Source organism: Dama dama, chromosome 20, assembly GCF_033118175.1.
Source record: "Dama dama isolate Ldn47 chromosome 20, ASM3311817v1, whole genome shotgun sequence".
NCBI lineage: Eukaryota > Metazoa > Chordata > Mammalia > Artiodactyla > Cervidae > Dama > Dama dama.
This window is the reverse complement of record NC_083700.1, coordinates 61692959-61720634: the sequence shown is the minus strand read 5'-3', so window position 1 is coordinate 61720634 and position 27676 is coordinate 61692959. Positions and strand designations below refer to the sequence as shown.

The 27676-nt window shown below is 36.1% G+C and overlaps 1 long non-coding RNA gene across 1 annotated transcript in view; it reads left to right on the top strand.

Annotated features, from left to right (window-relative positions):
* LOC133041148 (uncharacterized) overlaps positions 1–27676 on the top strand; it is a 98661-nt gene that overhangs the window by 11791 nt on the left and 59194 nt on the right. The window contains exon 2 of the long non-coding RNA XR_009689173.1: positions 21690–21740. This is a non-coding gene — a long non-coding RNA (uncharacterized LOC133041148). The remainder of the gene's footprint in view (positions 1–21689; positions 21741–27676) is intronic.

Here is a 27676-nt window from a genome sequence, read left to right as displayed (position 1 = left end):
GAGATTTGGACCACAGAGAAAGCTGAGCACAGAAGAGGAGTTAATGCTTTTGAACAGACTCTTAAGAGTCCTTTGGACTGCAAGAAGATCAAACCAGTCAGTCCTAAAGGAAATCAGTCCTGAATATTCATTGGAAGAACTGATGCCGAAGCTGAAACCAATAATTTGGCCATCTGATGCAAAGAACTGACTCATTGGAAAAGACCCTGGTGCTGGGAAAGATTGAAGGCAGGAGTAGAAGGGGATGACAGAGGATGAGAACGTTGGATGGCATCACTGACTTGATGGACATGAGTCTGAGCAAGCTCCAGGAGTTGGTGATGGACAGGGAAGCCTGGTGTGCTACAGTTCATGGGGTCGCAAAGATTTGGACACAACTGAGCAACTAAACTGAACTGAACTGTCCTATTAAAACTTGTTGTTAAATAAAATTAAGCTTACCTCTAGAAATACCATACTGGGTATTTGGGTTTAGCTTAAATAACACTTAGGATACTACTTCAGGCATTGTGGGTTAAATATACAAAGTGTAGTTACTGACTTAAAAGCATAACTGTTTAAAAAAAATTGTTATAATCATTTGTAAGTAGGGGGTCTGTTTGCATATTTATTTATATCTGCATAGCTAGCTGTATTTAAAACATAATCATATGTTTATGAAACATGGCATGATTGCATGCACATATATATTTTTAATAAGGTATACATTTTAATGAAGACATTCTAAGATAGTATCATGAATATATACACGTACCTAAATGAAGCACATTTTCACATTTACATCATTAAATTTTCCAGACTCTAAAGACTGTTTATAGTTAATTTGCAAAATATTGTATTTGTAATAAAATAGGGGAAGTCCTTTCCACCTCTAAGGAATATAGATTCCTTAATGAAATACTGTTATTTTTATGTTTTCTTGATATCTGTGTTTTGGGTTATGAATATGGTCAATAATAATATCAAATAATGAAAATATGTGGGGTCTCCCTGGTAGCTCACCTGCCAATGCAGAAGACCCAGGTTCGATCCCCAGGTCAGGAAGATCCTCTGGAGAAGGAAATAGCAACCACTCCAGTATTCTTGCCTAGGAAATCTCATGGACAGAAGAACCTGGCGGATTGTGGAACATGGAGTTACAAAAGAGTCAGACGTGGCTTAGTGACTAAACCACATGAAAATACATCTGTACATTGAATAATAAGTGACACTTGCTAAGTTACTTCAGTAGTGTTTGACTCTATGTGACCCTATGAAGTGTAGCATGCCAGGGTCCTCTGTCCATGAGATTCTCCAAGCAAGAATACTGGAGTGGGTTGCCATGCCCTCATCCAGGGTATCTTCCCTCCCATATCTCTTATGTCTCTGCATTGGCAGGTGGGCTCTTTACCTCTCACACCATCTGGAAAGCCCAGTAAGTTACAAATTAACTTTTTAATTGATACTAATCAATGAGAGTGCAAAACTATCTTTTACATCAGTCATTACACATTTCAACAGTAGTATTGACGACTATGCATCTTGCCAATGACCATTTATTATTCCATGAAGAGAAAGAGTGAAGTCAAAATCTGACAAATCTGATTAAAAAACATCATTGTTAAGTGGCTAATTTGGGTAAATAATGTTTACTTCAATAGAGCTTAAAAATTAAGGATGCATCTTTAGAACCAGAAAAATTTATATACCATTTCTGGCTCTACCACTTATAAGATGTGAGACTTTAAGCAATTTCTTTAACTTTAAAAGAGTAAGCGTCTTTTAATTTCATGGCTGCAATCACCATCTGCAGTGATTTTGGAGCCCAAAAAAATTAAGTCAGCCACTGTTTCCACTGTTTCCCCATGTATTTGCCATGAAGTGATGGGACCGGATGCCAAGATCTTAGTTTTCTGAACGGTGAGCTTTAAGCTAACTTTTTCACTCTCCTCTTTCACTTTCATCAAGAGGCTCTTGAGTTATTCTTCACTTTCTGCCATTAGGGTGGTATCATCTGCATATATGAGGTTATTGATATTTCTCCCGGCAATCTTGATTCCAGCTTGTGCTTCCTCCAGCCCAGCGTTTCTCATGATGTACTCTGCATAGAAGTCAAATAAGCAGGGTGACAATATACAGCCTTGACATACTACTTTCTCAATTTGGAACCAGTCTGTTGTTCCATGTCCAGTTCTAACTGTTGCTTCCTGACCTGCATACAGGTTTCTCAAGAGGCAGTTCAGGTGGTCTGGTATTCCCAACTCTTTAAGATTTTTCCACAGTTTGTTGTGGTCCACACAACAAAGGCTTTGGCATAGTCAATAAAGCAGAAATAGATGTTTTTCTGGAACTATCTTGCTTTTTCGATGATCCAGCAGATGTTGGCAATTTGATCTCTGGTTCCTCTGCCTTTTCTAAATCCAGCTTGAACATCTGAAAGTTCATGGTTCATGTATTGCTGAAGCCTGGCTTGGAGAATTTTGAGGATTACTTTACTAGCATGTGAGATGAGTGCAATCGTGCAGTAGTTTCTACATTCTTTGGCATTTCCTTTCTTTGGGATTGGAATGAAAACTGACCTTTTCCAGTCCTGTGGCCACTGCTGAGTTTTCCAAATTTGCTGGCATATTGAATGCAGCACTTTCACAGCATCATCTTTCAGGATTTGAAATAGCTTAACTAGAATTCCATCACCTCCACTAGCTTTGTTCATAGTGATGCTTTCTAAGGCCCACTTGACTTCACATTCCAGGATGTCTGGCTCTAGATGAGTGTGAGTGATCACACCATTGTGATTATCTGGGTTGTGAAGATCTTTTTTGTACAGTTCTTCTGTATATTCTTGCCACCTCTTCTTAGTTTCTTCTGCTTCTGTTAGTTCCATACCATTTCTGTCCTTTATTGAGCCCATTTTTGCATGACATGTTCCCGTGGTATCTCTAATTTTCTTGAAGAGATCTGTAGTCTTTCCCATTCTGTTGTTTTCCTCTATTTCTTTTCATTGATCACTGAGGAAGTCTTTCTTATCTCTCTTTGCTATTCTTTGGAACTCTGCATTCAAATGGGTATATCTTTCCTTTTCTCCTTTGCCTTTAGCTTCTCTTCTCTTCTCAGCTATTTGTAAGGCCTCCTTGGACAGCCATTTTGCTTTTTTTGCATTTCTTTTTCTTGGGGATGGTCTTGATTCCTGTCTCCTCTACAGAGTCACAAACCTACTTCCATAGTTCATCAGGCTCTCTGTCTATCAGATCTACAATAGTCTGGCTCCACTTTCTTCTAACACTGTTCTTTCTAATTTATTTATGTGCTCTAATCACCTGTTCCTCAGTTCTTAAGTTTTATTAAACTCTTTTTCACCTTAGGGACCTTGAGTGTGAGACTTTGCATTTGCCATTATCACTGCTTGGGTCACAAAGAGTCAAACACGACTGAGCAACTGAACTGAACTGACCTCATGTGGAGAAGGTAGTGACTGAATAAAATAGAGGTTCAAAAGCATTTGGGAGGAAATATCAAGAGAATTTGGTGATGGATTGAATGTGCTTTTAGAAAATGAAATATGGTGCCAAGCAAGACTCCCATTTTCTGATATAACCAGATGAATTACTGAGAATAAGTTGAAGAAACTTTAAAGCAAAAGTTCAAATGCCTTGTTTTGGCCACAAAGAGTTTGAGAGGTAGAATCAATTGTTTAAACAATAGTAAAAACTATAAAAACTGTAAAGAGAATTTTTATATCATTTGGGTGACTATGTGGTGAATTAAGGATAGAAGTAAGCACAGATTTGTTTTCTTTTCTTCGAAAGAATCGATCCATAACCACAATGTCAAATTTACCAGAAGGTCAATTTCAACTCAGTCCACAAAAGAACTCTTCTGTAGGAAATATACTATCCAAAAGAAGAAGAAGGAGAAGAGGAAGACTGCCTTAGAAGGGAATAAGTGGTAGCAGAGATATTAGCAGAGATCAAAGTCTCAGAAGATATTTAAGACATTTTTTTTTAAATTTCTGTTCTTTGTGGAAGACTGGACTTTGGTCTCTTTCAATACTATTGTGTTTAATTCCAGATATCAAGTTTTAATCCTTGAGAAGAAATCAAAGATTTTCACTTAGGTCACCACATGTGTTTGGTAAATCATTTAATTGCTAAGTCACATGGCACCTTTGTACCAGGATGTCTGTTGATCACCTCAAGCAACTATTGGTTATACACTGAAATGTTCACTTCCCCTCTCGAGTTAGCAAAGGTCGACATCATACCAGAATTGGGTTGCAGAGGTTAGAAGCTGAGAGTTCTCTTCCATCATACCTTAACTTTCCATGTTTAAATGTCACTAATTTATTATGGCTTTCTTTCTTGCTGTGTTTAAACTTAGCCTCAAGCATCCTTCTCCATCCAGCACTTCCAGATAATTGATACTCACTGATTGGCATTGGCATTTAAGATGATATTCAACCCAGTTGTCATGAGTGCTCAACCCCATGACTCACAGCTCTTAAGGGTGTCTACCCTCACAGACTCCATAGGGGATAGAAAGCTGTGATGATTTCTTCTAAGCGCATGCAGAGCATCTTGCTGAGAATTAATACCACTTGCGAGCCAAAAAAAATCTTTTTTCCCCCCCTTGGTAATGATTCTTTTTTTTTAACCCTGCAAAAACTTTGTATATTAGAGATTCTGCAGTGTGGTCTATATAAATATATGTAGTGGGGAGGAACACTATGTTTAAATTTGCCATGATATCTTGGTGTGTGACCTCACTTTAAATGGAGAGTGGAGAAAATAATTGGTCACATAGCCAGAAATTTCATGGTAGACCTGCATGTAATAAGAGCCAAAGATTTGAGGCAAAACATCTCAGTCCTTAGAGGGAACAAAAAGTTTGTTTTTCTTTTTCATAGATTTTAGTCTTCCATAATAATTGTGAGCTTTGTGATTCTGGTTCAGGGATAGTATCTATCACATTAGAGTTCAATTTTAATAAGACAGTCTGTTAAGACTAGGGCACTGACTGATTAATAACTTGGTTCAAGTAGACTCATTCGGTCTCAGGAATAAGTGCTCTGTCTAGTTGATAAATTTCCACACTAAACACAAACATTTTGTTATTTGTCATATACTAACTGTTTTAATGGGCCATTCTTCATGATCTTTAACAACTATCAATTGATCTCTAGGACTCAGATGTCACACTGCAATCCAACTATGTTCAAAGAATCTAAGTTTAAGTGAACAACAATACAAAAGAATTAAAAAATTAGTTTTCTCTAGGGACAGAAATATATTAAGCACATTAACAAAGACGTGAACAAAAAGCAGTGAATAAGGGCTGTTATTTTTCTCCACAGCAGAAATATAGTAATCAATCCAGACAGTTATATCTTCAGATCCTCAGGTTTTAATAAAGGTAAGTCTAAGAATTCTATTTAGACTTTCAGACCATTGCATCCTGAACCATCAGAAATAATCAGATATGCTTTAAATCAGCTGGGAAATAAACTGATCAATTCCATACTTGTAAAACATAAACTCTAAAGGTAGCTTAATTTTCACATTCATCATTTGTGATTATTTTTCCAGTTTCTTCTTACCTAAAAAACTACATCAGACTCAGATTTCCCTTCAGCAGACTGGCAGACCTAGGCTACTCAATACAAATAAAACCCAAAATGCTTAGAAAGGAAATAAGTTGTTTTTTAAAGAGGTTCAGGGCAAACACTTATGTCCTAAGAGTACAAAGGGATATGCTTACTTTTTATCAGATAGTCTCTGGTGGCAGCATTAGCACATCGATGTTTTATGCATTTCATACATAATGCTCCATGTGATTATAAAATCCAGACTATAGAGCTGAATTAAGTTTGCTGAGAATGGAATGGGGCGGGAGGATGAACATGTGCTATTGAGAAAAATCATCCTATTCCTTTATCTTCTAGGAGATCTGTGGAAGCCTTTCTTTAGGAAAGTGCTCAAAGACAGATCAAATGTGATAATAAAGGTTCACTATCTGAACAGGTCTGCCCTAGAAATAGTGCTTTGGAAATTTGAGGTGGGAAAGAAAGGCAGTCTGTGCCAGAAACTGATTAAATTTCAGTCATCTATCCAAAGAAGTCCCTGGTTGCTTGTAAAATGCTCCATATAATTACAGTAACTACGGATTTTAAAGGAATTTACACATTAGCCTTTATCGCAGGACTTTCTTTGTGGGTGCATTTCTACTTTAAAATCAATATCCCTAAAATAAACTTTAATAAGATTTATTAATTTTATCTGTGTGGACCTTTTAAAAGTCAATATCAAATATCTTTCTCCAGATTCTTCTTGGCATTTGAAGAAGCTTAGATATAATCAAATGTCATGCCCTCTGTATGTTAAATGATCATTGTTCTATGACTTTGCTCGTGTATACAACTTAGCCCAGTTTTAAACTTTGAAAGAGTTATGAATCGATACAAAGACTGTTTAAAATGTATGGGTCATCCTGATACATGTGCTCAGTACTGCGGACAAGGGAAGCAGTTTGACAGCACCGCCCCCCCTTCCAGCTGACCCTGCACCATAGTGGCTAAAATTACTTTTTGGAAACAATCTACAGGCTGTATAAAACACACACACACACACACACAAAGATTTGAGAAAGTTGTGTCCCAAAGAAGAACAAGACTACTACTTTTCACTGAAAGTAAAGAGCATTTATAGGAAACCACAGTTTTCCAACCTTTTCCTTTTCAGAAGAGACTCAGCACCAACATATCCTCCAAGTAAAATTTAGAGGGGAAGACCATTCACACAATGACTACATTCAGTTCAGCTCCGTTCTAGGTGGCTATAATTTTAATCCAAAAAAAGGGTAGATTGAAATTTTTCACTGGAAGGGAGTCAGAACTCAAATGTTAAGATCTTCCTTGATGCCAGAAAAATTCTAGCAGTAAAGCACAAAGGAATTATCAAATTTTGTTATCCCCTGAAAATGAAACCTGTTTTAATCTTAAATTTCAGGCCTTTGTAAACCTAAAAGTCAAATCAACCTCTAATCCCCAGGGAAAGGTAAAAATTAAGCCTCATAACTAGATTGGAAGCTTACTGAAAGCAATTAGTAAGTCTCCCTTTTTCCTGTCTCTACTTCCTCCTCATAGTGTCTTTGTTGTTGTTATTGTTCAGTTGCTAGGTTGTGTCCAACTCCTTGAGACCCCACGAACTGCAGCACGCAAGGCTCCTCTACCCTTGGCTATCTCCTGGAGTTTGCTCAAACTCATCTCCATTGAGTCAGTGATGCCATTCAACCATTTCCTCCTGTGTCTTCCCCTTCTCCTCTTCATAATGTATAGTTTCCTAAACTGTAATTTCTATATAAAAATGTTTCTATACCATCCTGGAAAACCTATTGTAGAATGAATTCATAATATTGAAAATGTGCTGGTTAGGCATACATTAAAAATATAATTTAGTAGTTAGTAAAGGTAAACATCATATCTTTCCACTTGGATAAAGTTGAGGGAAAAATATTCTAATACTTTAACACGGCTGACTACCCAGGAGTAAGAATCACCTCTAATCCAATATCTGTATCCACCCAATACAATGTCCCTCACACACCCATACTATTAAACACTGCATTAACTCAAATTATCAAAAAGCCCAGGTGTACTTAATTATCATTTTCCATTTCTTCCCCTTACCGGCACTATTTAAATAAAGCTTAAATTTTCTTTGGTATTTGTTAGTAAAGAATATTTTACACGATCTATAGAGAATCTATATTAGGATAGGATTTGGTTGCTTATAGTGTAAAACCAGCAGCAGCAGTGTAAAACCCAGTTAGCAATGACTTAAACTAGCTAATATCCTTTTTCATGCAAAAGTCTGCAAGTAGTCTGCCCTGGAGTAGAATGGCAGCAGCATAGTCAGTCATCCGTGGGATCCTGCTGTCTTTTTGCTCTGCCACCTGAATGTCGGCATCTCTTCTTTAAGTTTGCCTTATGTTTTCAAGATAGCACAAATGCATTCTTTTTCTAAGTACTAGAGAAGGAAAGAAAAAGGCTCGTAGAATCATCCTATTGTTTTCTTCCCAGAACACCGCCACCGTGGCCACCACCACACACCAAAAGATTCATATTTGTATCTCCTGTTTTGAAGAGGCTGGTAGATAATTTGTAGACAGACATATAACTCTTCCCCATAATGTAGGTATTATGTTACTTAGGAAGAGGAGGAGACTGTGTATTAGATAGGCAGTTAATAGCCTCTGTTATACAATCTTTGAATTTGCTCCTTAAATATGCTTCCAAGGTGCTTTATTTGGAGGACCTCTAACCTCAAATTTAAGACAAAATACTTCTCCAAATGTAGATGGAGATTCTGTTAGTAGAGATTGTTTAGCCTCATATGCCTGCTTGAGCACCATCATATTTTAGAAGTTGAAGTTCTAAATATAAGCTGCAACTTAAAAATAATTTGATTTAATGAATCCTGTCCAAACCACCTACTGTTTTTTAGGTGCCAATTTATTTTTCACTTGGAAACTTCGAGGTGATAGGTGTTTGTGGTTTAAGCAACAGTTATTTTCCAAGTTTAGGAGAATCAAAGAGAAAAATTGTTAGTTTCACACTATAAAATGTTCCTATTCTCTTACGCCTGAGACATTGTAGTTACCAGCACATTATTATATTGCTCTAGAAATGGTGATCTTTACAGGTTAATTGTTATCTGACAACTGTGCTAGTGCAAATTCTTTTCTTTTGCTTTTCATGTTTCTGATGATCAGTTTTTCATTTGAGTTGAAGTAAAATAGAAAATTGTCATTATGATTAAATTGCTCTTAAATAGATGACTGTTTTTCCTCATCCAAGAAGCTTTTTAGTTCCTAGCTGGCATTTGCCATAAGCTAATAAACTAGAAAATCACAAGATTAAAGAGTATTAAAATATGAATTTTTCTGACCATGTTTAGCATCTCATCATCATGATGAGGATGACCAAAGATATCTGAAATATGCTGATGTTTTACAGGAAAATAGGGTCAGAAGATAATCTCAAATACTGACCCCAGAGGGATTAACTCAAACAGATTTCACAAACTGTCACATGTCACTGAATAAAACACATGTGATACACTGCCTGGTTCATGACATCTGTAGGTCAGTGTGGAAAAAAAAAGAGAGGTCATATATCCTTATTTTAACAAGTATGCACTTTTCCTTGGAAAATATTCTACTGCAGGGGAACAGAGACTTCAACTCTAAATTTATCTAATTTCAATACAAAAATATTTAAGGTAGTTTCCTTGATCAGAGTTAAAGTACATTTCAAGAGTCAGTTATCTAGAGAATTCAGATATCCTTAAGTCAGAAACTATTATTTCAAATGGGATGTCTTTGAAATTTAGTCAAATTAACGAATCTTTCCTATTATACCATGCTATCATTATCTAAACACATAAATGCTGTTAACACTTGGCATACCGGATCATCATCAGTACCGGCTGCCCACAGATGTTATCAGTCAACAACAAATGTATTCTAATCATGTCCTGGAAAGAGCTCTTTCACACTTTTGGAGGGTGACATCTGCACCTTGTAGAAGTGCAAAATAGTGCTTACGATCTGCATTATTGGTACCTGCTATGTGCATTCAAGAAAACATGTAAAGTTACTCAGATGATGTTTTTGAGGAACTCAGAACACATATTACTAATTGTTGATACTAGCATTTTAAAGTGTAACAACATAGATTAATTTGGTTGATGAGTATACACATTACAGACTCATAAATTTCATGAGTGCTGGAACCATGTCTTAAACTTTTTCTCAAGTACCTTAGCACCTGGCACAATGCCTGGTAACTTGTATGCTCTCAATGAATATGTGATTATAATGAGTATTTTACTGTACATCTGAATCAAACCAAAGCATCATTTGGAAAATAGAGGATTTTTGACATTTAGATCTCTTTACTTTCTATATATTCATACCTCATGTAATTTCTTAAAAACAAAAAAACAGCAAATAATTTGGAACTGCCTTAAATAATAAAAATATGCAGGAATGATAAAGACAATAGACCTTAAAGAGATAATTCACATTTGCGAGTGAAATGGATGGTTTTGGAATTAATTCATGCTACTAGTTAGGCTCTGAAATAATGATTAGGTAAATTTTGACACTTTTAAAAAAAATATTTTGGACCATGATATCCATACAGAAGAAATATGGACAGTAATATATCAACTCACAGGCATGAGAGCACAATGAATAAGTGCTCGTCTTTTGCACCATTCATGTTATATTTATTTTCCCCAAATAATTATTAGCTTTATATAAATAATATACTTTATTCCCTTGCTAGAGGAAAATGATGTCTGACATTAAGGAAAGGTCAGGTATCATGAATGGGAAACCACAATGTGCATTGCCTTTAAGGATTATTGAATTAAGAGGTACATATATTTGACAAAGTATAGAAATCAAATAGCTGCCATGTTAGCAGTGCCCTTTTACATGCCATAGATTTATTGACATTTACTAAATACAAAAAAAAATTGAAACTGTGAGTGCTTAGTATGCATTATGATGAAAAACTTAATATCACTTCCCTGAAGATTATATGAGAACATTTGAACTAAGGTAAACTCATCAATTGATTGGACATCAGATTGGAATATAAGTTAATCAGGGTATTTAACTTTAAAAAATACACACAAAAAATAGTTAAGTTACTTATGTCAGTTAAATTATATCTGTTTACCTAGTACAAGTTAAACAAGTATCCACAGGATACCCACATGCACCAAGCAACACATACTTGCCATGGGCCCAAGTCCTACTTGATATTTTGGAGCAACAAATGATTTCTTCAGTTCACAAGGATGCTTAGTGCTATGGGCTTCCCTGGTGGCTCAGCTGGTAAAGAATCTGCCTGCACTGCGGGAGACCTGGGTTCGATCCCTGGCTTGGGAAGATTCCCTGGAGAAGAGAAAGGCTACCCACTCTAGTAATCAGCTTATTTCTATGAACGCACCATAAAATGTTGCCAGCTGATGAGAAGAAAACAATTGTCCAACTTCATTCATGCCTTTCATTTGTGCAAAATCACAATGAACATTTTTATACTTAGAACTAAGATAACAGAAGTCAAAATAAATATGTGGGCTCAAGGTTCTAGAATACTTGCTCTTACAACTTGATCTTTTTATTCCTGTTAGACAACACAATTTCTACCCTCAATTCTAGAGTTTCCCATTTTATTATCAGTATATTTAATCAGTAAAAGAAATACTTTTTGCAGAGACTGGGGTGGGGGGGAATATAACAATCTTTATAGAGTCTTCATAATCTTTCATATGCCAATCAAGTTGGGTATCTTATATTGTCAAATCAATTTTTGTTCATCGGATTTAGTGATATCCATGTTCTAAGAGTTAAAGAAATGTTCAATTCAAAGCTCCTCATGGAAAGAAAATGTATTCCCAAATAAGGTTTTTATTTTCCATTACCTGAATGATGAATATTAGGCTTCTTTGAGAAAATATATGTTTAAATGTATATATATTTAAATGATAATACTTTATATGAAATCAAAGCAAATACCCCCAACATAATTGTCTTTTGCCTTATTTTCCTTAGTAATACATCAAAGCAAGAAAGTTGGTTTTGAAAGAGGTAGAGAGGTGGATTTTTATGTGAAATTTGAGTTTAAGAGTTTTTTATTTAATCTGTAAATGTTTAAAGTCATATGTTTATCTCTGGTTTTGTTTGTTTTTTTCCTCAGAGAAATATGAATCATTACAGGATTGTAATATTTCACAATGATGTGATTTCAGAGTTCATACACTGGAAAGAATAGTTGCCTGAGAATTAAGAAACTAGTTTCTGAAATGAACTCTACCATCATCCAGGTGTGTAGCTTTGGGCAAGACACAAAACCCCTCTAGAACTCATAGTCATTGCCACTTGATGTTGCAAATGGAGGATATTGGAATATATCATTTAAAGGCATTTATTATGTTAGAGCTTTACTTGGCATCTACTAACAGCAGAGAGAACTCAAAGAGAGGTAACCCAAATACAGAGTTCAGGTCTCCTATCCTGACTCTGCTCTTCTACTTAGAGAAAATAGATTGAAAAAATGGAGAAACACCAGGAGGCTTGTTTTTCATTTGCTTCATTCTTGCAGCCTAAACCTGCATCAGGCCAAAGGACCCCACTCTTTAGCTGCCTTTACTCTGGGGACCTCTCTCACCATCTCAGCCTTCAGATATAAGATGTCACCTCCCACAGCCCCCCTCAAAAGGTGTCATTTTCCATCCTAATGGAAAGGGATAGACAAGATACTGTTCTGTGGTAGTCTCTCCCTTTGGGACGTTTTGACTCTGAAACCTATCAGGAATTTTTCCTGTCTACTTTGTTTCCCAGAGCCCCATTTGTGTAATTTAAGCTCAGATAAGAATTTTTCAAAGGCATATTTGAGCATTACAAAACTAGAGCAGAATTATTAAATACAGATCTAGAATCAGCCTGTGTCCTTGTCTGAGCTTTTCCATTTATCGCCTGTGCAACTCAGCAAGTTGGTTGATTTCACTAAGCCTCACTTTGCCCACTTGTGAACTGCCATTCACAGGAGGACCTTCCTCACAGGATCATCTGTAGCATCTCTGGGCTCTAACCCCATGCTGCATTGACTCCATCATTCATGCTCTTTATCATTACACCGCTTGCTACTGTACCCACCCACTGTGGCACCCTTCCTCCCAACTTCAATAAAATTATTATCTCTTTGACTTATTTGATACTTCCTAGAGCAGTGCACCGGAGAAGGCAATGGCACCCCACTCCAGTCCTCTTGCCTGGAAAATCCCATGGACGGAGGAGCCTGGTAGACTGCAGTCCATGGGGTCGCTAAGAGTTGGACACGACTGAGCAACTTCACTTTCATTTTTCACTTTCATGCTCTGGAGAAGGAAATGGCAACCCTCTCTAGTGTTCTTGCCTGGAGACTCCCAGGGACGGCAAAGCCTGGTGGGCTGCCGTCTATGGGGTCGCACAGAGTCGGACACGACTGATGTGACTTAGCAGCAGTAGCAGTAGCAGAGCAGTGCACAGGGAACATGTGAAATAGAACAGTTTTCTTTAAACAGATGAAAATATAATCTAGGTTTGGCATATATGTGGTACCAAAAAAAGTATCAGGTAATTTTCATGCCTTCAAGAGCACCCAGCATAGCACCTTGCCCAATGTAGACATGTAATGTATGTGTGGCCAGTGAATAAAGTCTGTACTTACTTGTTGCCTTGCAAGTCACATGCCAAGGGGGCCTAATTACTGGCCTTAACTTCTTTCTTAACCACAACTACTTGCAAGGATCACTGTGATGTGTGGTAAATTGGCTAGTCATGAGGTCAGGAATGCAAGAAGGTAGATTTGGAAAAGATATGGCTTTCCAGCATTCATTTATCTATCATTCCTTTATTCATGTAATAAATATCTATGGCGATATTACAGGACAGTGAGTGATACTTTGCTCTCATACACATTCGTGTTAGGGAAGACATTCAATAAATAAGAAAACGAATGAGCCTGTTAACATTGGATAATAAGTGCTTGGAAGACAGTGTCTAAAGGGTGGTATGATAGATAGTGACCAGGTGGGGGCTACCTCAGGTGACCAGGAGGTTCTCTGTGTGGAGATAACTTTAAGCTGAAGTCTCAGTGACAGACACAGAGTGATCTCAGGTAAGAACGTACTATTCAGAGGAACAGCAGCAGGAAAAAACACTTAGAAAAAAGATGCTCCACATGGCTGGGGCTCACTGATCCAGGGAGGGCATGTAATCCAGATGAGGTCAGAGAATTGGGCACGGTCAGACCTGTTCAACAGAGGAGCAAATGAGAATTAGAGAAAAGAGGAAAAATCAGTCTGACAAAGCGGCCAAAGCCATATTTGAGCATATGTGGCTTCAAATCTCTGCTGTGTACCTTGATACGTGTGAGACCTTGTGCAAGTCACTAAACTTCTCTGAGCTTCAGTTCTGGTCAGTAGAATGGAAGTAAGAATAACTGCTCCTCACGAGTCTGGTGAGTGTTGAATGAAAAAGTGAATGTAAAGATCCTAACTCAGCACCTCTCATAAAGTAAAGCCAACAATTATATTAATATTATCATTGTAATTCTTAGTGTGATGATGTGGCAGCAACGGCGTCACAGTTTGGATAGTGGTAGCAGTTACCTTAAATTGTCTTTTTTTCAGTCTAAGATACCTTGTACGGAAGTAAAGTAAAATTTAAATGACAATCAAACTGCAGCATGATTTCACTATCTCTACTTATACACAAAAATATGAAAAATAAATCCCTTATACTGGATTCCAGTCACTAGAAGGATACTTGATATGTTATTAGTAACCCCCATCCAATTTGTCCTAGAAATGAGTTTGCTTATTATTCCAGTCTTCAGATCCAATTTTCATGATAGGATTGAAGGAGCAGCAGGTATGATATCTTCCCCAGTATTCACAGAACAGCATATGGTTAATAGCACAGGCTCTGAAGCCAGCCATTCTGGGTTTGTACCTGGCCCCACCACTTGTCAGCAAGAGCCTGTGCAAGTTGTTCACCCTCCCTGTGTCTTGGTTTCCTCATCTCTACAAACAATAAGATCTTAGCAGTCTCATTAAGTGTTAATTAGATAATGCACATAAGCTACTTATTACAATTTTTAACATAAAATAAATTATCAAAATGGTTAGGTATTATTAACTATTGTTATGACCAACCAGCCTGTCTTTCTGCAATATAAGCTTTATTCTTTTTAAATACTTTTCTAATTTTAGGATGAAAGGTTAGAAAATCATTTCCATGTTGCAACTTCCCCAAATATAACACAAACACTATTTCAGTTGCATCAAAGAAATACCAATTTTAAATTGTGATCTTCTGATCAATAAACTAAATTACATAAGTATATTTGTTCTCCAATGGACTTAATAAATAAAACAAACACAAAATACAAAAGTAGTTTGTTAATATTTAAATGGAACTGTCAATTGATATTAGGATTTCAGGTGATTTTTTACAGTATTCTTTTTTTTTTTTTTAATATGGCCTATTAACACATTTATTTCCCCAGAATTGGCACTTGTGAAAAATGGTTGCTCACCTCTGCCTGAAGTCATTATCACACATTGATTATCAGTCAGCACCTTAGAGGGATTGGTTGCCAGTCAGACAGCAAGAATTCTCACAGGATAGATGTGTGGAAGACAGTGGAAGCTGAGGGGCAGGGGAAAGTGTTTAAGGAAAAAGGAAAAGAAAGACGTCTATGGTGATGATTAAATGAAGTGAGGTATGTCAAGGGCTTAACATATTTCTTGGCTCATGGTCCATTCTGTTACCCCTGATGAACCTTCCTCACCTGAGACTAACCATCACAAATTCATCATTTTAGAAATGAAGAGATTAAATCATTTGCCCAAGGTCACAATACGGAAGAGCCAAAACATGAAACCAAGTTGATTTGAATCCAAAGTCTGATGAATACAGTGATAACAATGAGATATGTTTTCTTAAGCATTTACATATGCTTTTGTTTTTTTAAAAACAACTTTTCTTCCTCTGGAAAGAGTTCATAGACATGGCATGTGTCGTTCTAGCACTCTGATATCTCTCACAGAATGCCACTTTATTTTTTTTTCCATTTATTTTTATTAGTTGGAGGCTAATTACTTTACAATATTGTAGTGGTTTTTGCCTTACATTGACAAGAGTCAGCCATGGATTTACATGTGTTCCCCATCCCGCTCCCCGCTCCTGCCTCCCTCTCCATCCCATCCCTCTGGGTCTTCCCAGTGCACCAGCCCTGAGCACTTGTCTCATGCATCCAACCTGGGCTGGTGATCTGTTTCACCCTTGATAGTATACTTGTTTCAATGCTGTTCTCTCTGAACATCCCACCCTTGCCTTCTCCCATAGAGTCCCAAAGTCTGTTCTGTACATCTGTGTCTCTTTTTCTGTTTTGCATATAGGGTTATCATTACCTCTCACAGAATGCCACTTAAACTGGAGGATGCTAAGTTGTCCTTGTGCTTCTATAGCTGCTAATCTTCGTTCATCACCAAGTTATTCCACTGTCCAGATTTACTTTTTTTTTAAGATCTCTATTAGTCCATAGTTTATGGTAGAAAACAAACAAAAATTGCTAGCAAGAGTTACCATATATTTTCTACTCCAGAGATTTCTTTTGTTCAAAGTGATTCTTACAACATTGGATTGTATCAAATGGTCAGTCTGTCATCTGTGATTCCATTATGTGTATTATGAATTGTGTGAGTCTGCTGAAGTTTTCAGTCACATAATTTATAAATGGATATCCAAATAAGGCCAGAGTTCCTAGGTGCATGAAATGCTAATTTCAAATTTCAGTTATTTCCAAAATACTTCTTTAAATAGAAGAAATAATGTCCACATTTATTGATGTGATTATTTTAGAAATTTTCTACTCTGAAAGTGATTTTGAGTTACTACAATTAACATTCCTCTTAGCATAATGTTTTCCTGGTGTCTAATCTGGACCAGGCACTAGCGTATTAACTGATAATAAAGGATCAAGGCTAACTAAGAGTTCACAGTGATTAAAAACTAAATAACTAAGAAAGGGCAAAGAATGCCCAGGGATCCAAGAAGCTCCTTCCCAACAGCAGATGTTACTTTAGGCTAACTCTACCAGAAACCTGGAAATTTAATAAAAATAGTTAGCAATTTCATAGCATTTACTGTGTCAGATAATGTCCTATGTAATTCTTCATTCTATCTATTGCAGATATATTGGTAACTCTCTTATACAAATGAAAAAATTGAGGCACAGAGGGATTATGTCACCTGACTAAATTCAAGTCATCTCTAAAAGCCAGAACAAAAAAACTGAACCCAGACAGTCTGACGCCAGTGCCCAACAAGCATTTGGCACAACTCTGTTTTTGACCTCTGGGTGTTAAAATGCCCTCTACTTTTCCTTATTTTGAGAGTTTTACTCTTTTCTAATTCTCCCATCTCATTATACTATTCTAACGCATGGAATGTTTTTTCCCCATTTTCTTTGTGGCACTAATTCCTACTCATCCTACAAAACTCAGTTCCTTGAATCTTTTTTTTTTTTTAATAATTTTATTTATTTATTTATGTTTGGCTGAGCTGAGTTTTCATTGCTGTGTGGGATTTTCTCTAGTTGTGGCAAGCAGGGGCTACTCTCTAGTTGCTGTGAATGTGCTTCTCATTGCGTGGCTTCTTTTCTTGCGGAGCACATGTGCAGAGGGTGTACAGGCTTCAGTAGTTCGGGCATGTGGGCTCAGTAGATGCAGCTCTCAGGCGTTAGAGCATAAAATCAATAGTTGTGGCTCATAGGCTCAGCTGCTGCATGGTGTATGGGATCTTCCCATATCAGAGACTGAACTGGTGTCTCCTGTATTAGCAGGAGGATTCTTTACCACAGAGTCACCAAGAAAGCCCCCATCCTTCTATCTTTAGTCTAACTTGGATGCACCTCCTTCAGTGTTCCCAATTTCTGTAGTGTGTATGTGTGTGCATATAATAACTAATATTTATTGAACATTAATGTATGCCATGCATTAATGCCTTTTGATGAGTTATTTTGTTCCATCTTCACAGAAACCGTATAGATAAGTCATTCTATTTCATAGAAAGAATACTGCAGCATAGGTCAGCAGAAGACCCAACTGCCCCTCCAACTCTGAGTGCATCCTCTGCAGATTTGGCTCTGCTCAGAACAAGGAAGATGTTGACTGGCTTCAAGCACAGTTGACCAAGCAGCAAACATTCCTAATAGCGCCAATTAAGGACTTCAAGACTGAAATGAATTAAATAGTGGTAACTGAGAAAGCCAAGATTCAAACTCAGCCAATCTGATTCCAAATACCTTGCTCTTAAGCACCATGTCCATATACTATTGTATTATAATCATAATACTTGTATTTTTCTCTCATCTTTACTACAAGAAACTTAAGAGTCAGAGCCTCAGTTTCTACCGCAGTGACTAGCAAATAAATAGCTTGAAATTTTAATTTATGATTTTGCTTATTTATTCTCTCCTTTTTTTCCCTTTAGTCCTTCACCTAATACTTATTTCATGATGTTTCCCAGACACCGTGGTATTTATTTCATACTGTTTCTCAGACAGTTTCTAGTCTTCCAACTCCAGGTGAGATCCACTGCTATGACTTTAGCTCCCACCTGTATACTCTCCATTTCCTAGTACAAAGTACCAGCACTGATATCTCCTGAAATTTGCTTTCTCCTTATCTTTCTAGACACTGATCTTTCTGTCTGAAATGCCTTTCTTTCCTTTCTCTGATTTGCAAAGTCCAAATAATTCTTCTGATTCAGCTTTGGGTTCGTGTATTCTTTCCTCTGTAATGTTTTATCTATGTCTATATGACAGCAAGACATGATTTGCATCATGTTACAATTATGCTTACCTTTATCTTTCCCCCCAGCAAACTATCACAAAGAGCTACAGTATATTCATTTCAGTATCCCAGTGCTGGTAAGAGGGTATCACAATAAATTGCTCAAAAAATCATTTAGCAAATGAATAAATGAGAAACCTAAAGAAAATATTTTGAATAATACTATATTTACAAGAAGATGCTATTTATTGAGAAGTTAGTGTTAGTGTTATGTCATTTCATGATAAAAAGTAATTTGAAGTCATTTTCACCAATATTATTAACTCTTATTTCAAAGTATAGATCTAATATAAGAAGCTTGATATTTTATTTTGCCTTTTTCATACGTTTTCAATGTATTATAATTACTAATGGAAGGATGCATTAACCTTATCACTAATATCTAAGTTTCTGCTTTTTTGAATCCTTTACTCAACTTGTGCTTGCCCGGGGTCATGAGTCCACATCAATGCTTCTGGTACAGAAGTAATTCTTTTCTCTCTACCAGGGTAGCAGGGTCATCTGATTGGACTTTCCATGGTCCTGGCTGAATAGGAAGGGAATTAAATTGTAGTGTCAAAGGAAATTACTCATTCTAAGAAGCATTCACGTATTATCTATGGCCAAAACCATCTCTGACACTCATTTATGATTAAAATTAAAAGTAAGAAAGAAGAAGCAGTTTGGCAGTACTTCTATGACAATAAAAATGTGAGAACCAAATTAAATCGATGGTAAAAGTCTGTGGCATGCCAGATAAGAAAATGGTTTTCTCAGTAGTGTTTTAGAGTTTAGAGGCCTATCTAGGGAGACAAGGAGAGGTTATGTGTGCTCTAGTGTGAGATGGTCTATACCAACTTCATTCTAGAACAAATCTTATTTAAGTTGATGCCCGATAAACTCAAGTCACCCAGGCATCTCTCATGGGAAGTTTTTTTTAAAGAGCAGAGATCTTTTCAAATGAAACCATAAAGGTTTTAAAGTAGATATCTTTTCTAAAATGAGCTCAGTCTTCATATTGTCCATAGCATATACCATTCAGCTTAATTTTATTTTTACCATCATTTCAATCATCTATTTGAAATATGTTTGCATTTTCTAAAGTAATGGGTGGCTACAATGTGTGGAGGAAAATATAATAAGTTTTTGATAATGCATCCTTTAAATAACATGGAATTGTAAAATGCAATTCTTAAGACATTTCAAAATTATACATCCTGGCTTAAAACTGTGCCGAATCCTATGCCTAAAGAAGAAATCAAATTAAATTGTTAGATTTAAAACAAAACTCAAATTGATTGTTAGGAAGAAAAATGTTTTTCTGAAAGGCCATGGAACTATTTTAGTTTCTGGAATAAATATAGCAGCAAAGATAGTTTAAATGAGAAAAGCTTCCAGATTTATTTAAAAGATGTGTCATCTCTTCGGCCTCTTCACACAGGGCAGGCAGAACAAAAATGATTTATCAGCTGGGCTATTTGCCTTGTAGAAAACTGTGATTTGTTTCTTACATAGGCCTATTTTTATGTTTTTATTTTATCTCCTGGCATTTAAATACTTAAGAGTCAGTTTCTCAACCTCTTGAACATTTATTTTCTCATTTAAAAGCAGGTTCTTTTCAAATTTGAAGTAACAGTTTACTATCTACTTTATTCTGTTTTTTAAGCCTTTAATGGAAGTGATACTTAATGTTACCTTCATATGATAACACTATTAGATGATTTTGCATTTCCATAAGAATATGTTGGTGTAGCTCACTGAAGTTATATATGTTTATGTGTCCATTATGTACCTATCTGCTAAAACCTATCAACACGAACAGAGAACTAGAACTAATGACTATAGTAAATGTTAGTAACTGTATCTATTTTGGATCAACATTTGAACTAAAATAAATTCAAGTTTCAAGTTTTTTTTTTTTTTTTTTTCCTTTAGGAAGTGTAAATCTCATGAAAACTAGTTATTTCCTGATAAAAGAATAGGAGATGAGTAGTGGTAAATGTTGTTCAGGCAAATGTGTTCAACTCAAACTGTGTTGCTGACTATTTCTATGAGTAGGACAGACCTTTCTGAATTAGTGACAGGTAGGTCTCCTGGACATCAAGCTTACAGAACAAAGATTGGTTTGGATCTAGCTATAGGGCTAGGGATTAGAATATATTGAATATAGATATTTAAGAATAGATAATAATTTAAATAACAGCCAAAATTTTCTGCAAGAATTTTTCCCTTTAGTAAAATCCTTATTATAAATACTCTAGTTAATCTATTTTAAAATATTACTTAAATGAGCAAGTGTTTTAGATTTTATGTTGAGAACCCATAATAATTACAACAAACATTGAAAAAGTAGTTACACTGGGATTGATCAAAGTAAATAAGATCTGTATTCCAATTTTACCACGTGGCCCTTTATAACAATTTTTTGTTCATTTTATGATTATATTGGAAGAAATTGATTGGGCTTGTCTGAATCTGGCTATGCCACTAAATGATATCAAGCTATACCTTCACTGTGGTTCATAGATCAATTCACCATTTTACAACAACAACCGATAGCTTGAAAAAGTTTCCATATAGCAATTTGGATATAATTTTAATTCATTGATGTCAATGGAATACAAAATACTTGGGTCAACCACTTGAATAGGGTAAATAACAATAATAATCTAGCAAATTTTAACTCTCCATTTAGTAGCTTTAAAAAAAAATTGAGTTTTCAGTACATGCATTAAGTTCTTTACATTTAGCATATTATTTTATCTTTATAACAGCCTAATGAGGCCAGTGTTGTCCCCTACTTTGTAAATGAAAAATCAAGGCTCACAATTGTTAGCCAGCTTTTCTTCTGACAGACAGCTAGTAAGTTATGGAAATTAAATTTGTGCTCAGCTTTTTCTGTTTGCAAATTCCAGGTATTACATCAGAGTTTTCCAAATTGTGCTCTGTGTTTTTCTAGAGATGTTAATAGATATTTTAATAAACCAAAAAGCAAGTGATCTTTTTTAATGAAACTTTTAATGTACATGTAAAGAAAATAGTGCACTTATATAATAATTATATGTATATAACAATCTTCCTTTAACAATAAATTATTTGTTATATTTATAGATGTGTATAATAAAATATTTTTAAAAGCCAGTTAAGATTAACACAAAATTCAAAACTAGAGTTTCCTTATGTTTTAGCCAGCTCAGGCTGCTATAGCAAAATAGAATAGACTATGTAGCTTAAACAACAGAATTTTATTTCTTACAGCTCTGGAGGTTGGAATGTCAAAGATGAAGCGGCTGGCAGTTTTCATTCTTGGTAAGGGCCCTCTTCTTGGCTGCTACATGTCCACCTTCTCATGTATCTTCAAGAGTGCTCTCAGTATCTCTTTCTCTCCTTGTTAGGAACTAATCCCACTGTGGAGGTGCCATTCTCGTGACCTTACTTACACCTAATTAGCTCCTAAAGGCCTCACTTCCTGCTACCTGGAAGTAGGGCTTCACCATATGAATTTTGAGGGTTTGAATGAACAAAAATTCAGTCCATAACAACTCAGGTAGGAAATAATTATGTGACAGTGTAGGGCAGTAAAGCACAAGAAAATATAAATTGTTAATAATCTCGTTGTGGGGTAGATGTTTGGTGGTAAATTGACATGGATAGGGTCATTACAAAGAAAAAAATTAAAAATAAATGAGGGTCATAGGTAAATCAACAATGAGGATAAGTCAAGAGTTACAATTTGTGATTTATGATTGATCCAATTTTGGGTGCTCAAGATATGGAAGTTTATAGGAGGAAGGAGAAAAAGAAAGAAAGAAACTTTGTCACATTGAGAAACCCAAATATTCAAATGAGGCACCATCTGATTCTCAAAAGGATGCTCTCCCATCCTCATATTTAAGCTTTGGAAGCATTTACCAAGTAATTTCCACATTTAATTTCTGGACTACATTACATGTTTTGTCTTATAACTTTAGTAAGTATTTTTGATTACTAATTTTTAGCCTATATTAATTACACAACATAAATTTTCCCCATGAATTTATGATTGCTAGGACATTTTAAGCAAAAAAAAAAATTGTATCTAAATCAAATAAGCAAAATTGGAACATTTCAAAATAAAAATCAGCAAACTTAGTCTTTAGTCCTCAAAAATCATAAAGCAATTATTATACATGAAACAGTTATTTTCTAGCATCCTAATTCACTGTGCAGATCATGTAATTAGTGATTTTCTTTCCCTTAACACTCTGTACTCATATCAAACAGCTATATGATGTTTGTAATCATTTTCTCATTTAAAAAAGATCATTTTTCCTTGCATAGAAAATTTTCCCCAAAATGCGAAATTATCTTTTATCTTATAAGATCTGTTGTTTTATTTTTAAGAAATAAAATGATTTAGCTTTTCATGTTTTACTGAGATTTGGGGATTAATATAAAGTTTGTATGTGTATTAACCGTTTATTTTCCACATAACAAATTATCTCTAAACTTAGTGGCTTAAAACAACAAAAAACATTTTTATCTCTCACAGTGTTTATGGGTCAGGAATCCAAGAGTGGCTTAGCTAGGTGGTTCTGACTCAGCGTCATCTCTCATGAGGTTGCAGTCAAGGTATCAGTAGGGTCAGCAGCATTGGTGAGCTGGGCTGCCTCACATGTCTGACAGAGAAGATTCTTAAATTTTCAGGAGTATTACAAAAGAAAGTGAAAGAAAGAAAGTGAAGTCGCTCAGTCGTGTCCAACTCCTTGCGGCCCCATGGACACCAGGCTCTTCCGTCCACGGGATTTTCTAGGCAAGAGTACTGGAGTGGGTTGCCATTTCCTTCTCCAGGGAATCTTCCCGACCCAGAGATCAAACCCAGGTCTCCCACAATGTAGACAGACGCTTTACCGTCTGAGCCACCAGGGAAGTCCTAAATGTGAAAGTCGTGTCCGACTCTTTGCAACCCCATGGGCTATACAGTCCATGGAATTCCCCAGGCCAGAATACTGGAGTGGGTAGCCTTTGCCTTCTCCAGGGGCTCTTCCCAACCTAGGGATTGAACCCAGGTCCCCCACATTGCAGGCAGATTCTTTACCAGCTGAGCCACAAGAAGCTAGCTGTTAAATAAAGGCATTATTAAAATGCAATTACATAAACATTATAGCAAATTATTATATAAATTATACATAAAACATATTAAAACCAAAGGTAACACTGAAGACTAATCATTTTCAGTAATTTTACTCTTTTACTATAATCAGTGCTTTTGAAGCTATTTACTTCTATTTTTTGTCTGTGTAGTGTAAACACTCAAGAACTATGTGCTACTGTGTGCCATCTCTCTTCCCAACTCCACATCCTGTGACCTAAATTTGTAGGTTGGAATTGGTCACGGTGTGAGGATTTATACAATAGACCTGGGCAAACATTGTAAATCTTGGCTTAGTTACTGTTTTGTTAATTGCCTAAACTTAAGAAAGCAATACAGAAAATATTAATAATGTGAAATATATTTAAAGTGTATTATGTCCATATCTATCACATTGTCAAGAGCATCAAAAACTGATAGGATATACTTCCAGTATTTGGAAGCATTTTTCAGTTTGTTAGAGAATTTATTCATGCTGTTGATGGTCAAGCAAAGTTGCAGTATAGTTTTTCCACTTTTATTTTACTTGTTAATGTAAATGAAAATATCAAACAGTACTTATCTCTCAAAACTGCACTTGTACATCAATAATATGAGTGACTCCTTTGCTGAATTAACTAGTAACAAGCATTCATTAAAAATCTGACCTTGTGACACTATTTTTTGGTGATAAATTACAAAAACTTGTAATAAATTTTGCAAGAAATAGGATGTCATATTGAAGGATAGGTATATGGAATTTATAAAGACTACTATATATTTTATTATTATTGACAAATTTTATGCTTCAAATTTTTTGTAATAAGCTAATGTGTGTGTTCTCTGTGTGTGTGTACATAGCTAGATATAGAGAAACACATTCTTTTTTAGAGAAAAGAAAAATATTTGCCAGCATTACTATTGAGCTGATTGAACTTCCAATGTGACTCACTCACATGGCCGGGAAGTTGGCGCCAGTTGTTGACAAGAAGTCTCAGTTCCTGGTCAGGCAGGCGTCTCCACGGGGCTGCTCAACATGACATCTGGCTTCCTCTAGAGAAAGCAAACCCAGGGAGGAAGAACTAGATGGAAATTATACCTTTTTCATACCTAGCCTTGGAACTCATACAGCGTCTTCTCTCTATTGAAATAAATCTAAATCTAGGATTGTTCTCAGAAAATGGTTAGTTAGATAGATGTAGGTCATTGCTATTGATTGAATGTTTGCCAACAGCCTCAAATTCATATGTTGAAACTTTACTCCCCAGTGTGAAGGTATTAGGAGGTGAGGCATTTGGAATTGCTTAGGTCAAGCGAGTGGGGTCTTATAAAAAGTACAGAGACTTAGAAAAGACGTTCCCTTACCGCTTCTACCATGTGAGGTCACGTTGAGAAGGTAGTGTCTATGAACCAGTAAACTCTGCCTCATTAGACACTGAATTACCCCGTGCTTTGATCTTGGACATCTCAAATTTCAGAAATGTGAGAGAAGAATTTCTGTTGTTTACAAGCCCTCTGTGGGGCATCCCAGGTGTCTTAGTGGTAAAAATTTGCCTGCCAATCCAGGAGACAAAGACGATATGGGTTTGAACCCTGGGTTGGGAAGATTTCCTGGAGGAAGAAATGGCAACCCACTCCAGTATTCTTGCTGGAGAATTCCATGGACAGAGGAGCCTGGCAGGCAGCAATCCACAGGGTCACTTGAGCATGCACGCTCATGTACAAGCTACCGAGTCTATGGTGTTTTTATTGTAATAGTTCAGACTAAGGCAGTCACTGAGCTCAGGCTCAGGCTACATCCAAGGAAAAGAGACATCCCCCTCTCTCTCCTCCTCTTATCCAAGGTGATATATTTCATCTCAAAAACATGTGCCAGTATTCTGTCGATAGTTTTAAAAGAACCACACTGGTCAAATATGTTTTGGAAGCCATGCGTTCTACTACATAGTGCCATCTATTCCTGTTGCCACAAGATGACTTCCTAGAAGTAGTCAGAAGCTTAATAGTAATTTTGCTAATATGTTAGAAAAAGAAGTGATAACCAAATTATCTGTTAATGCCAGAATGAAATATAAATATAGAGGACAATTTTCACTTTATAAATAGTAATGTCACAGAATCTACATAGCAACTAGAAAATCTAAGCTACTTTTGCCTTACTGACCATAACTATTCTAGATTTAAAACTACTCAATGAAAGGGTGAGAGAGAAAGAGAGGGGAAAAGGCAGAAAGGAAGAGAGAAAAGAAGAAAATCTATATAAAATGATTTAAAGTGAAATATTAGGAAAATGTTTTAATAAAAATCTAGATATTCAACTGAGATTATGAAGTTTGGAATATTCATTATATATTCTATGCACTTACCTAAGTACTATTTCAAAAGATTTCGGCTTTTGTTGGATCCGCTCTTAGATTCAGAATTTTATGAATAAATATTTTTTTATATTTCTAGCCTCTATTGTTTCACATTTGATTTTTCTGTGACAAAACATAATACAGCAACAGTAATAGTTTGCTTTTTTCCATAACAGTTTCTGCAGCAAATGTATAAAAGTATTGTCTGTTAACCCAAAACTAAATTGCAAGCTGAGAAATATGACAGATATTTGGGGTGGGGGAGGGAAGTAAAAGGGAATGGAGTGGGGAATACTCACCTGGGAATACAATGCTTCCTACACAGACTTGCAAAATATTTGCAAAATGAAAGTTATCCATCATACTTACATAGAAATAGGTCACAGTCACACTTTTTTGTGATTGTTAGAATCCTTTTGACTAGTGTAAACACCCACTCCACATTTGTGACATTATAATCTCATAGTCAGAAGGAACAATTTGGCAAACCATCTTTACTCAAACTCTATCTACTCCACAATTCCAGATTAATTACAGGAGCATCAGAGACTACTATGGACTGAATTTTGCTCTCCTAAATTTATATGTTGAAGTCCTGACCCCCAGTGTGAATACATATGGAGATAATTCAGATTGAATGAGGTTCCAATCCAGTACAACTCTGGCCTTTAATAAGAAGAAGCAATGTGTGTGTGTGTGTTTGTGTCTCTGTGTCTGTGTTTGTTTATTGTGTGTGTGTATGTGTCTCTGTGTCTCTCTGTCATTCACCATTTGTGAGCGCACAGGGAGAAGGCAGTCATCTATAAACCAGAAAAAGAGATCTCACCAGAAACCAAACTGACTAGTACCTTGATTTTCCATTCTGTAGAATTCTGAGAAATTTATGTTGCTTAAGCCACCCAGTCCACGGTATTTTGTTTTTGCACCCTGAACTGACAAACATAGGTGTTGATACGAGAAACAGTGTGCTGTTTTAACACGTACCTAGAAATGTGGAAATGGTATTGGAAAAAGCTGGTGGGTAAAGACTGGAAGAGTTTTAAGGTGCATGCCAGTAAAAAGTTGAAATAGCTATGAAGGAACTGTTGGTAGAAATATGGACAAAAATGTGATTGTGATGAGGACTCAAAAGGAAATGATGAGAGCAGGAGAGAAAGCTCCCATTTTCTTAGAGAATACACACAAAATAATGAACAGAATTGTGGTAGAAGAAGAGACATTAAGGATCATTCTGGTGAAATCTCAGATGGAAATGAGAAATAGTTTTGGAAATTAGATTATTGATTGTTCGGAAGCTGAGCTTTGCTATGAGGTACCAAAGAAATTAATTGAATTGAGAATGTTAATGTTCTATGGAAGGTAGAACTTGAGAATGATGAAATTAATGTTTAGTGGAGGGCATTTCTAAGCAAAGTACTGACGATATTCTCTGGGATCCTCCTCATTGCTTATAGTAAAATGAAAGAGAAAAAATGTTGATTTGAAGATCTCATTAAGAAGAAAGAAGCCAGAACTTGGGGGATTTAGAAAATTCTCAGCTAATCCGTATTGCAAGAAATGAAAAAGCATTTCTCTTTTTCCTCACTTTTCTCATTTGTTCTCACATTCTCACTTAGTGTTGAAGAGAACATTAAGTGTGTTACTGAAAAACCATTAGATAAAGAGATCATGGATGAAGCTTATGTACTTATCAGCCATCTCAGCAGAAGCCAGGAACAGAGATTATATCAGCAGAGTCACAGCCAGTTTGAGATAAAGGAGACAGGGAAAGCAGGACA